Source organism: Ctenopharyngodon idella, chromosome 5 (genome assembly GCF_019924925.1).
Source record: "Ctenopharyngodon idella isolate HZGC_01 chromosome 5, HZGC01, whole genome shotgun sequence".
NCBI lineage: Eukaryota > Metazoa > Chordata > Actinopteri > Cypriniformes > Xenocyprididae > Ctenopharyngodon > Ctenopharyngodon idella.
This window is the reverse complement of record NC_067224.1, coordinates 44,770,648-44,783,375: the sequence shown is the minus strand read 5'-3', so window position 1 is coordinate 44,783,375 and position 12,728 is coordinate 44,770,648. Positions and strand designations below refer to the sequence as shown.

The following is a 12,728-nucleotide window of genomic DNA, read 5'->3' as shown; positions in this document are numbered from 1 at the left end:
TATTATTTTAATAAGATTGAATTTATTAGTCGCTATAGAGAGTCACGTCTATCATTCAGATATCAGAAAACTTATGTAAAAAGTATTGTGACATTAAGTGAAAAGTAAAACAGTTCTTTTAAAAATGACAACAAATAATTTTACAGCACCAAGATCATTTTACTGTTTTAACAAAAACTGTGTTTACTACATTTCTGTCTCCTACCTCACAGCAGATCTTCTCCACCTCTGGAGTGATAGTCTCCTCTGTGGTCCATTCTGCAAGATTTGACATTTCTTCAGTGTGCTGGTGATCAAAGCCTGGATGAAATAAACTGTATTATCAGGCAGTCTGTCTCACAGATTGATTCTGTTCCACTATTTATGCTCCCAAAATCACATGACATCAAAGGGCTGAATGAATAGGCGGAGTTTCACTTTGGGGTTGTTGTGTAATATTCAGTTCCAGTAAAAAACTGTTCCAGTGGGTGTAGCTACATGAACATTCATTATATTTCCCCTGTTGTGGACGTGTCCCTAAGACACTCCTCAAATCGCAACTTGTGGATTATTTCCAAAACAATGAAGTTTCACGTTTCCATCCAATTTTTGCATTTTATTTATCGACAAAGTGAATATGCCTAAAAAAGATTGCGAAATTTGATTTCACCAGCCTGTTTCCATCTAATTGGCCTTTTACCAATAAAATGGTGTGCGTAATGACGTCATCCCTAAAAAAATAAGCATAAGTTTTGTTGCTATAAAAAAAATCCCTCAAGTTGTCAATTTCTCATTTATCGCAAATAGGCCTACTGCTTTCACAAATAATTGGCCTATTACTAAATTATAAATTATTAGGAAATCAGATCAGGGTGAAGTGGGACAGCTTGTCTGACAGGACTGTACGTAACTGCATTTATGTGATGAAGCCCGTGGGTTTGGACTCAGGGCTGCTCATTTGTCCTGTATGTGAAATTTTAGGATCCATAAAAAAGAGTACGGTAAAATGTTCGGTCATATGCAATCTTTAACGTATAAGCCTTGAACAGTCAAGCCAGTCATGGTTTGATGTGGCTGAGAACGCATACATTCAGATCATTCAAACAAACAAACAAACAAAAGTTGTTCGTTCTGGTTTCAGAGTTCAATAACATCAAAACGATCAAAACTATCAAATCTCTGGTAATTTTTTTCTCAGAGACACAGCTGTGACCTAAACATTTTATTTGTGCACATTAAAAAAAAAGCTGTTGAACGAACTTCATTAAATTAAGGAAAACTTTTCCACGAAATTGAATTACATTTTTCCAATAATATCAAATTTGTTTGAAATAATGTGTTGTAAGAACTTAAATTCATTTAGTCAAGATTACTAAAAAAATGGTGTCATTCTTACTAGATAAAGTTTTGCCACCATCCCTAATAGAGAAAATGAGAACTGATGACCATATGTAGACTGTAAACGGTGTGCTGGCCCTCAGACTAATTTATTTTATTTATTTCTATAAAAACTAAAAGCCTACACAACACTTCGTCCCCTTGGAATTATGAGGTTCTATCTGCGTTCTGAGCAGTTTTGAGATATTGAGCTTCAAAGTTTTTGTATTCCACATAGCAAAAATTATATGGGGAACAAGTTTCTTTCAAACATGAAAATGACAGGGACCCTAAATGTATTCTAAATATACAATATCAAAATCCTCTCAAATTTGTAAATGGGGATTTTTCGAACGGGTCAAACGCAGATAGAACCTTCTAATTCTAAAACATCACTTTTCGCTTGGAATTATAAAGGTTCTATCTACCAAAAAATTAATTGAAGCAATAATTTTCAAGAAACACAAACAGTTTACTTATTTGTTTTAAAACACAAAATTAGTGTTGTAAAAATGTGTTTACATGCATGAGAAAGTTAAATGTATTGGTTTTTATGACATTTATTTCATAATATAAATGAATATTTTTTTCTTGTTCAAGTTAAGCATAAAAGGCAGTGCTAAATATTTTGTCCAATGCAGATGTTAAATTTAGGTAGGAATATGAGTAATTTAACACATTATTGCAGGAACCATTTAAGTTTAAGTTTCCTTTTGTTTAGACAGAAAGCAGCTACTGTAATACATCTGAGCAGGACTTTATTCCACAGAAAGTGGGACATATACAATGACATCAGTATGGCTGAAATAACATGCTAACGTTTATTCTTGTAATTAAGACCCCATCAATTAGATCGGTTTGTGCGAGAAACTGAACAGTATTTATATATTTTTTTACCTCTAATATACCACTATGTCCAACTGCCTTGAGCATCCGGTGTGTGAGGTCTGAATGAACTCTGATGCCGGAAGTGATCGCTCGCACTCATTGACATATACACGCGAGAGATCACTTCCGGCCTCAGAGCGCGTTTTCAGACCTCACCAACTGGATGCTCAAGGCAGTTGGACATAGTGGTGTATTAGAGGTAAAAAATTATATAAATACTGTTCGGTTTCTCTCACAAACTGATCATTTCATGTCTCAGGACATCAATGTGTCGTCACGAGCCGCAGAGTTTAATTTGGATTTGTCTGTGCATGTTTTTTTGACTCTTACAGATGGAGTTCCCATTGACATGCATTATACGACTGACAGACCACAACGGTTGGAGTTAAAAATCATCATTTGTGTTCTACTGAAGAAACAAAGTCACCTACATCTTGGATGCCCTGGGGGTAAGCAGATAAACATCAAATTTTCATTTTTGGGTGAACTATCCCTTTAATAGCGCTGCTGGCTAACGTGGTGTCTAACTGAAAATAACTCCTCAGCAACAGATACAGCAAAACACACAAAAGGACTAATTCCCTGGAATTTAGGCTGCTGTCATTGGCAAGATCATAAATAAAATAGTCCATCATGAGGTTTCTAATAAACATCGCGTTGTGTGAAATTATTTAGTCTTCTCTTCACAACATATATTTATTTTATGTAGCCACAGCCTAACCACAGGGTCTACACTTCAGCATAATGGTAACCTCAAAAACTGACATAACATAAACTCATAATAAATTTCAAATATAACTGAACATCAAACTTTAACAGGTATTTTACCTTTCTTTTGTCAGCATTGGAAACTCCAACAGCCTTCCTTCATTTGACAGACACCCCAATTTTATTTTTGACGAGCTGCAGATATTTTTAAGGCGCTTTATCATCATCATCCATGTTGAAACAAAACTTTATTATATATTAATAAATTGTATATATAAAATTATATACAAGTGTCATGTTTTTTGTTGTTGTTTTGTTGTTTTTTTGTGGTCTTCGTAATAAAGACTATTTAGATCAATACTTGATCAAGCAATATTCAAAAACGGTCGCAGCTGTATTATTTTTCTGATAAACTTTTATTGGATTTTAAAAAACAGACAAAATTGGTCATGTGAGACCACATTTATTTGCGTTAAAGCCCTTTTTCTTGACAAAAAAAAAAACATTTGAAGCATCTACATAGAATTTATACGCTAAATTTAAACGGAAAAAGATTGTGTCAACATTTGCAAAAAATAAATAAATACATTTTTTTTAAAAATTAAATAAAGTAAAAAAATAAGATCGATAATTGCCATTTCTATCAGCTATATCTGTAAACATTTTGATGCGTTAAACCTTTATTTAGCAAAAAATAAAATAAAATAAAATAAATAAATCCTTGGATGGAACTGCAATAGTTCTCATTTTCAAATGTAATATGTCAGTGGTTTTCAACCTGTGGGCCGCGGCCCACTAGGGGTCCTCAGTGATCCTCCAGGGGGGCCGTGAAATAACTTAAAATTAATTTAAATATATTAATATAATTATGGTGGGCCTTGCAGTAAAAAAGGTTGGGAATCGCTGCTATAGGTGAAAGATCTGGTCTGCAGGCAGGCCAATTCAGCACCCGGACTCTTCTACGACAAAGCCATGCTGTTGTAATAGCTGCAGTATGTGGTTTTGCATTGTCCTGCTGAAATACACAAGGCCTTCCCTGAAATAGACGTCGTCTGGAAGGGAGCATATGTTGCTCTAAAACCTTTATATACCTTTCAGCATTCATAGTGCCTTCCAAAACATGCAAGCTGCCCATACCATATGCACTTATGCACCCCCATACCATCAGAGATGCTGGCTTTTGAACTGAACGCTGATAACAAGCTGGAAGGTCTCCCTCCTCTTTAGCCCGGAGGACATGGCGTCCGTGATTTCCAATAAGAATGTCAAATTTGGACTCATCTGACCATAGAACACTTTTCCACTTTGAAACAGCCCATTTTAAATGAGCCTTGGCCCACAGGACACAACCTTGCTTCTGGACCATGTTCACATATGGCTACCTTTTTGCATGATAGAGCTTTAGTTGGCATCTGCAGATGGCACGGCGGATCGTGTTTACCGACAGTGGTTTCTGGAAGTATTCCTGGGCCCATTTAGTAATGTCATTGACACAATCATGCCGATGAGTGATGCAGTGTCGTCTGAGGGCTTGAAGATCACGGGCATCCAATAAAGGTCTTCGGCCTTGTCCCTTACGCACAGATTTCTCCAGTTTCTCTGAATCTTTTGATGATGTTATGCACTGTAGATGATGAGATTTGCAAAGCCTTTGCAATTTGACGTTGAGGATCATTGTTTTCCACAATCTTTTTATGCACTCTTTCACAGCTCTGCCCATCTTTACTTCTGAGAGACTCTGCCTCTCTAAGACATCCCTTTTATAGCTAATCATGTTACAGACCTGATATCAATTAACTTAATTAGTTGCTAGATGTTCTCCCAGCTGAATCTTTTCAAAATGTCTTGCTTTTTCAGCCATTTGTTGCCCCCGTGCAGGCATATTTGACATGAGCTCATTTAGTGGATAAAAGTGTAAAATTTCTCAGTTTAAACATTTGTTATGTTATCTATGTTCTATTGTGAATAAAATATTGGCTCATGTTGTTTGAAAGTCTTTTAGTTTTCATTTTATTCAAATTTAAAAAACGTCTCAACTTTTCCAGAATTCATGTTGTAAATGCATGTTCACATTTAGTCCAGAACTGCAATAACCATCATGTTCACACACAGCGCACACAACGCTTCTGCACTTTATTTATCTCAACATGGGGACAGGAGAGCTGTCAGTCAATTCATGTGAAAAAGTAATTTGTGTTACTTATTTGAAAAAGTAACTTCGATATTTTGTTGTAAATTGAAAAAGTAATGTGTTACTTTACTACTTACTTGAAAACGTAATCTGATTATGTAACTCAAGTTACTTGTAATGTGTTACCACCAACACTGGGCTTGACAACGTAAGTGTATTCTGCGGAACACTCTTCGTTGTAGGTAAAGTGCTGCCGGAGCTCGTCGGGTTGGGACATGGTACAAAGGACAGGGCGGGGTCAAATGCTGGAAGAATTGTCGCTGGGATGATGCAGTGACTGCTGCTTATATACACTCATAATGGTGATTGATATGACTGAATGTTTAGGCTCCTCCCGAACCTACATTTGGAACTACATTTATTACAAAACTGACAGTTGTGGTCCTGATAGTTGTGGAGCTCCAGTCATGCTAAAACACATCAGCTACTGTATATAACTTAATAACCTTTTATCATTTTTTCTTTGATTTCTAGGATTTTGGACACATTTTAAATGGGTGGTCAATTAGAAATGCCTGACACACCCTAAACAGAGTTCAGTAATATTGAGTAGAGTTTAAAAATGACAGGAAGCAGTAAAGGATCAAGCATGACGCAATAGGAGAGAATTTAATTTCATTCATAAGTTAAACTTAAATTAAAAATCCTTTTAATGTAAGTGTAATATTTATATTACAATGCCTCCAAACTGCCACCGATTGTATTGTTTACACTTAAATTTGGCACTGCAGAAGATGAAGATCATTTTTAAAGTGATCACATGATGTCTATTTTGTCAACAGAACATCTTTTAAGTTATAATTTTATTGATGCCAAATGTGGCTTAGAGCTGAATGACTGATACTGATTGCACTGAATACATTTACATTTAATAATTTAGCAGACACTTTTCTCTAAAGCGACTTACAAATGAGAACAATAGAAGCAATCAAACAAACATGAGGTCAACAGTATTCCATCCAGAAGAATCAGAGGTTATGCATTCATGATTCATCTCCTTTTGTGCTCGTTGAGCATATCTTTTTACTTTTCACTGGAATTTTATCATCACAAATTCCAAAGTGTTTCAGGTTTATTGGTGTAGCATGTTTCACAGTACACATTGTTTCAAAGTGATTGTCACTTTCATGCACTATGATTCATTGTAAAGATTGCATGGAAGGCTGGGAGTTTACATAATGTTAAATGTGAGCCTCAAGAAATCTATTCCCACAGATTCTCACAAACTTTTATTGTTGTGTTATTGAGAGTATTCTGACTAATTCCCTCAGAGTGTGGTATGGCAGCTGCATGGTGAGTGAAAGGAAAGCCCTGCAAAAGGTGGTGAATACTGCCCAACGAATCATTGGTACTCAATTACCAGCAATTGAACATCTTCACCAAAGAAGGTGTCTGCGCAGAGCTCATAAAATCATAAGAGAATCCTCTAATCCCAACTATAAACTGTTTAAATTGCTCACGTCTGGAAAGAGATACATGAGCATCTGCACTAGAACTAGCAGGCTTAGGGCCAGCTTCTTCCCGTCAACCATCACCCTATTGAACTCTACATTACACCGCTAAGTTTTTACAACTAATTGGAGCTATATATATTTTTTAACATTTCGTTGATGAGTACTTGTACTTTGCAATGCCAATAAAGTTGTATCTATCTATCTATCTACACTATATTGCCAAAAGTATTGGGACACCCATCCAAATCATTGAATTCAGGTGTTCCAATCACTTCCATGGCCACAGGTGTATAAAATCAAGCACCTAGGCACACAGACTGCTTCTATAAACATTTGTGAAAGAATGGGTCGCTCTCAGGAGCTCAGTGAATTCAAGCGTGGTACCGTGATAGGTTGCCACCTGTGCAATAAGTTCATTCGTGAAATTTTCCTCACTACTAAATATTCCACGGTCAACTGTTAGTGGTATCATAACAAAGTGGAAGCAATTGGGAACAACAGCAACTCAGCTACAAAGTGGTAGGCCACATAAAATCACAGAGCGGGGTCAGCGCATGCTGAGGCACACAGTGCGCAGAAGTCGCCAACTTTCTGCAGAGTCAATAGATACAGACCTCCAAACTTCATGTGCCTTCAGATTCTCTCAAGAACAGTGCATAGAGAGCTTCATGGAATGGATTTCCATGGCCGAGCAGCTGCATCCAAGCCTTACATCACCAAGTGCAATGCAAAGCGTCGGATGCAGTGGTGTAAAGCACACCGCCACTGGACTCTAGAGCAGTGGAGACGTGTTCTCTGGAGTGACGAATCACGCTTCTCTGTCTGGCAATCCGATGGACGAGTCTGGGTTTGGCGGTTGCCAGGAGAACGGTACTTTTGGTGAAAGTAACTCAAAAGTATTACAGGAGTAATGTAATGCATTACAATTCTGAGACAGTAATATTGTAATGTAAGGAATTACTTTTAAATAACAGTAACAAGTAATCTATAATGTATTACAGTTTGGAAGTAACTTGCACAACACTGTATATCATGATGTGAAAATAATAAAATTAAGGTGCTTAGCTAGAGGTGTGTGACCTGAATCCTGCCATCTTCACTCATGAGAAACTCTGTTCAGTGAACATTTTGATACAATCATTTGAGCTGGAACTCAAAAGTAGTGCATAGATCGTCCTTTATTATTATTATTATTCTTTGCATTTTCAGTTTCATAGGGAAATTATCAAACAGATAATTGACATTTTGTACTGTAAAATGTCAACACCAAAGAAAGTTCTGCTTCAGGATTTTATTGAAAAATGTTTGTCATGTACAGTACGAGTCTCTCTCTGGAGAACAGGATCATGTGTTCAGAAGTTTTCAGAAGGGTTTGATTTCATCCTGTTTGCTTTTAGGATAAAAGCAGAATTCCAACCAGCTCCACTCCCTCTCCAAAACAAAGATTAAGACATTTTAGCACGAACACATTCATTCTCACCCAACTGCACCTGACAGAGAAAATAAGAGGCCATCACATATTACATCATTAAAAGTTAAAGTAAAATAATAAAAAAACACCTACTTACCTTGGCTATGTACTGTATTTCAGTAGCAATCACTCTGAAGTTAATGGCAGTGTAAGCACTTTCTTTCCAGTCTGCTTTCACTGAAGTAAACTGATACACATTCATTCTACATGGATATTTATATAAAAGTATAGGTTTTTCAAAAAAAAAATCCAAAATACCCGAAAATTTTCTGGTATTTTGGATTTTTTTGAAAAACCTATATTTTTGTGAACTAGTCCTAGGTTTTTGACCCAGTCAGAACTAAATGAGTCTGATTGTCAATAGTTATCAAAAAAAGTAGAAATTTCGGTAACACTTTATTTTACAGTGCCGTAGTTACATGTTACTACATGTATTTACTATAGTAATAACAGTAAATTATGCATAATTACAAGTAACTAACCCTAAACCAAACCCTAACCCTAACTGTAACTCTATAGTAAGTACATGTAGTTAATTAATATTACTCAGTACTTATTTGAGTAATTACAATGTAACTACGGCACTAAAATAAAGTGTAACCGAAATTTCGATTCACGGTCCCTAAGGGCCGCCAAAATGTTTAAAGTGTGCGGAGCCACTTTTACTAAAATGGCTATAACTCATGAACGGAATGAGATATTTTCACCAAGCTCAGCAACTATGTAAGAGCTCATTTTGTGTTTTTCGCGTGAAAAAGGACACGCTGACTGGCCACTTGGTGGTGCTATAACAGGAAAAAAAACAAAAACAGCTTTAACTACTTCACCGTTAGTCCGATCGACTTGAAAATTGGCATGTAGTGTCTTCATACGAGGGGCCTGCATACTTTTATGGAGATAGACCCATAGATGGGGCTATAATTGTTAAAAAGGTGTAAAAATATTGTACTTTTATGGCAAATCCCATGAAATGGCTGAAAGTGGCCCTCTTGCTGCCCGATTTGCGTACTTCACAAAATCGGGTGTGCACGTGCGTCACATGATTCTAAAGAAGCATGGAAACTTTTAATGGTGCTTTAACTGTTATAAAGGTGGAAAAAAAGCCTTTATTATCCTATACAAAATTACATTCAAATTGAAAATTGCCATGCAGTGTTTTCGTCCGAGGTGTCATAACGGTCTATGCCAGTTTGAGCAGCTATCAGACAAGGTTAATGGAGGCCGATCGGTACAAAACTCACGTTAACTGCTGCTTGCAGCCATATTTTTATGTAGATCTGATTGTTTGTCTTGTTTTTGTACAGGGCAATGTGGTACAGTTGTGTATGTGTATCTAGTGGTCATATATATGTATGTGTTTCCATAAGTATATGGTTTAACTTGTATTCCGTGTACTGTATGTATTGTACCACTAAGTCTATTTACAATTAAAAAAAATGTGATCACATCAAAGGGGCTCAATTAACCTGTAGCGTTCCACTGTACTGCTCGTGGTACATATATATATATATATATATATATATATACTTTCAAAAGTTCTATATCACCTTGAAGAATTGCATGGAACTATTGTATTTAACTTCAAAAGGAATCAGAGGTCATAAATTTCAATCTCCTATTGAGCCTTTGTTTAATCTATCAACACACTTTACTCCTCGTTGAAATTTTAAAGCACTGATTATGGGGCCTAATGGTTAGTGAGTCCGACTGGTAACCCAAAGGTTGCTGGTTCGATTCCAGCACTGGCAAGAAATGACTGAGGTGCCCTTGAGCAAGGCACCTAACCCCCAATCGCTCCCTGGGCGCCACAGCATAAAGGCTGCCCACTGCTCCGGGTGTGTATCACGGTTTGCAGTGTGTGTGTTCACTACTCACTACTCTGCTCCTAATGTGTGTGCACTAACTTGGATGGGTTAAATGCAGAGGACAAATTCCGAGTATGGGTTACCATACTTGGCCTTCACGTGTCACTTTCACTTTTTTTTTTTTTTTTTGATTGTAAACACTGCTTGAAATAGGGAGAGGAAAATGAGCTTAAATAATGATGAAGGTGCACATTTAGATTTATCTTAAAAATACAATGCAAATAATCTATGTAGAATATGTAACCTATCTGTTTATTTAGGGGGTTTTTATTATGGTTATTGGATATTCTTGTAGTTAACGCACTATAACCACCAGAAAATATGTAGTTGCACTCTTTATTGCATGTGCAGCTAAAAGAGAGCGTTATGAACGGCCACCTGGCATGTGAATAAAGACCATTATGTCTATATCAAATATCCCATACACATAATGGTTCATATAAAAGAAGGCTTCAAAGACTTTTAAAATAATTTACCAACACAAACTAAATACTGAAAATGCAATAACAATTAACATTAACTATTTTTTTAAAAACTGCAACATAATTCCAGCTAAATTTGCATATTACATTTTGAGACTGTATTTAGTTGTATGGATTGCCTCTTTGTTGTAGATTTATGGCTTAGTTCAGTGAATTCAGGATCACGTCTGTTGATGATGCTAATCTGAAACTCTAGTGGCTTTACCTTTAAAGTGTTAAAGCTAACAGAATGATTACAAAAGCCATTTCATTTCACATTTTACACATGTAATGCATGAAAACTCCAACTTATATTTACAGATGTGACAAATAGCTTTACTTTAGTTAGGTCAGTCACTTTTTATCATCAAATTGTGATGATAAAATTCCAAGGAGAGGCAGAACGTGCTGACTGCACCTCAAATTGGGAAAGAAAAAAGAAAAAAGAAAAAAAACCTAAATGGAAAATGACCTGTGAAATAACAATGAGTGTGATTATCTAGTGAAATAGTTGCTTAGAATTCTGAATGACAGCACAGGTCATGTGAAATCAAGGTCATCAAAATGTAACAAATGTGATTTTGGCAATATAAATACTGAATCAGAATGGGAGTCACTGCCTGATTATTTGATCACCAACACCAACACAATGACTGCACCAATGTAAGAAAGGTAAGAAACAGAAAATTTTTTCTTATAATGTAGTAGTAAAATTATCTATTTTGGTGCTGTGAAATGTGTTGTCGAAATTATTGTCATTTTTTAAGAGAACTAGGTTTTTACTTTTCACTTAAAAGGTGCAATATGTAATATTTTCTGTCCACTAGAGGTCGCTAGAGGCCTATTCAAAACAAAGGTGTAGCTTGATGGCGGCAAGTTTGAGCGCGGAATCTTGGGACATGTGATCTTTACCTCAACGGCCGGTGGAAAAGAATTGGGCTAGAACTCGGGAAGAAATCATGTTCATGGAAGCGATTATTAACATTACTGTAGTATGAAGCGCTGGAGCGATTGTGCAACACACGCCGCGAGCAGCGGAACTTTTATTATGCCACAGTCGCCGGCGCCGCTTCTGCTTTTCCGGTCATGAGTATGAGGTAACGCCAGAGATTGTATATTATAGGGAGATGAGATGGTCTGTATCTCTTACCACTGGAGAAAGCGTAACGGCTAACTTAATCACGTGCAGCACCTCTCAGCCTATCGTGTAATGGCAGTGACATCAGTCGCAACATTCCCTAGTCTGCCTTCTCTTAGAAAATACATTTTTATCAAGCTAAAATCTATATATCATTCCCAATGAAAGTATCGTTTAGTGTAAACCATGCTGAAGATTAGCAAACAGGCTGTCGATGAATTAAATGATTAGCTATTTCCCCACAAAAGCTGTTTAATCAGCATAGTGAAGCCTCTCATCCATTGACATCCATTCAAAGAAAACAGCCTCTGGTCTCCTTTCCTGCGTACCGCCAGAGGCGGAGCATTAGCATTAGCCGTTACACTTTTTTGGCTAAAGGTTGCAGAGTTGCCTTCCAGTGGCTTTGGTAACGCAGCTCTGTTTATCATATTAGGTACATTTGAGTGTGTTGAAAATGTTATAACGTTACTCTGTGCGTTCGCTCGGTAGCTGCTGTGAGACACTTGTTTGAGACACATTGCAGTAAGATAGATTGATTTTAGAACATATTAAATGCTGGATGGTTTGTGTTAATAAATGGCATGCAATTCATTTTAAAACATATTGTATGATGGAGAAAATTCTGTATTACTGTTACTAAAAATAAAGCTGCATCTGATTATGCTATGTTAGCTACTTGACAAAATAGTGTTTTTCTCTGAGGCATGGTAAAGCATGGTACTCGCAATAAATCAAGAAAATTAGATTTAAACAATAAGACTGAACGTGTTGAGCTATATAACAACAATTAGTTTTCTGTCTATAAATATATCAAAACAGTTGTTCCCTTGTCTATTAAAACGTGTAATATATTAAAGCGTCTTTGATGTTTCCATGGTTTCTACAAAATAAAACCGGAAACCGAGGCAGACCGAGGGTTAACGCGGGTATGACGCAATTGACAGGCGACTCCTCACACGTCCCGGAGCCTTGGTTAAAATTGCAATTTTCTCTAAATATATAACGCTGGCCTAGTGGTTTTTGGATATTTTACTGCAAAAATCTTACATATTGCACCTTTAACATGACTGCAATGGTAGAATAAGTGAAGCAAAGTTTCTTTCTCAACTTTGCAAAAATACACATAAGTCAGAGAGATCAACAAAAGAGGCAATTTGGGAGTTGGATGGGTAAACATTATGTAAAATTTTAAAGTG

The 12,728-nt window shown here is 36.5% G+C and overlaps 1 protein-coding gene and 1 long non-coding RNA gene across 6 annotated transcripts in view; both read right to left on the bottom strand.

Moving 5' to 3' along the window:
* Positions 1 to 12,728, bottom strand: part of LOC127512278 (L-asparaginase 1-like) — a 172,063-nt gene that overhangs the window by 78,543 nt on the left and 80,792 nt on the right. The window lies entirely within an intron of this gene.
* LOC127512292 (uncharacterized) overlaps positions 1 to 12,728 on the bottom strand; it is a 33,412-nt gene that overhangs the window by 763 nt on the left and 19,921 nt on the right. For 3 of the 4 annotated variants that reach the window (XR_007930171.1, XR_007930173.1, XR_007930172.1), the window contains one exon: positions 206 to 300. This is a non-coding gene — a long non-coding RNA (uncharacterized LOC127512292). Of the gene's footprint in view, positions 1 to 205; positions 1,829 to 12,728 lie in introns of those variants that run through there. The other variant, XR_007930170.1, reaches the window with a different exon arrangement.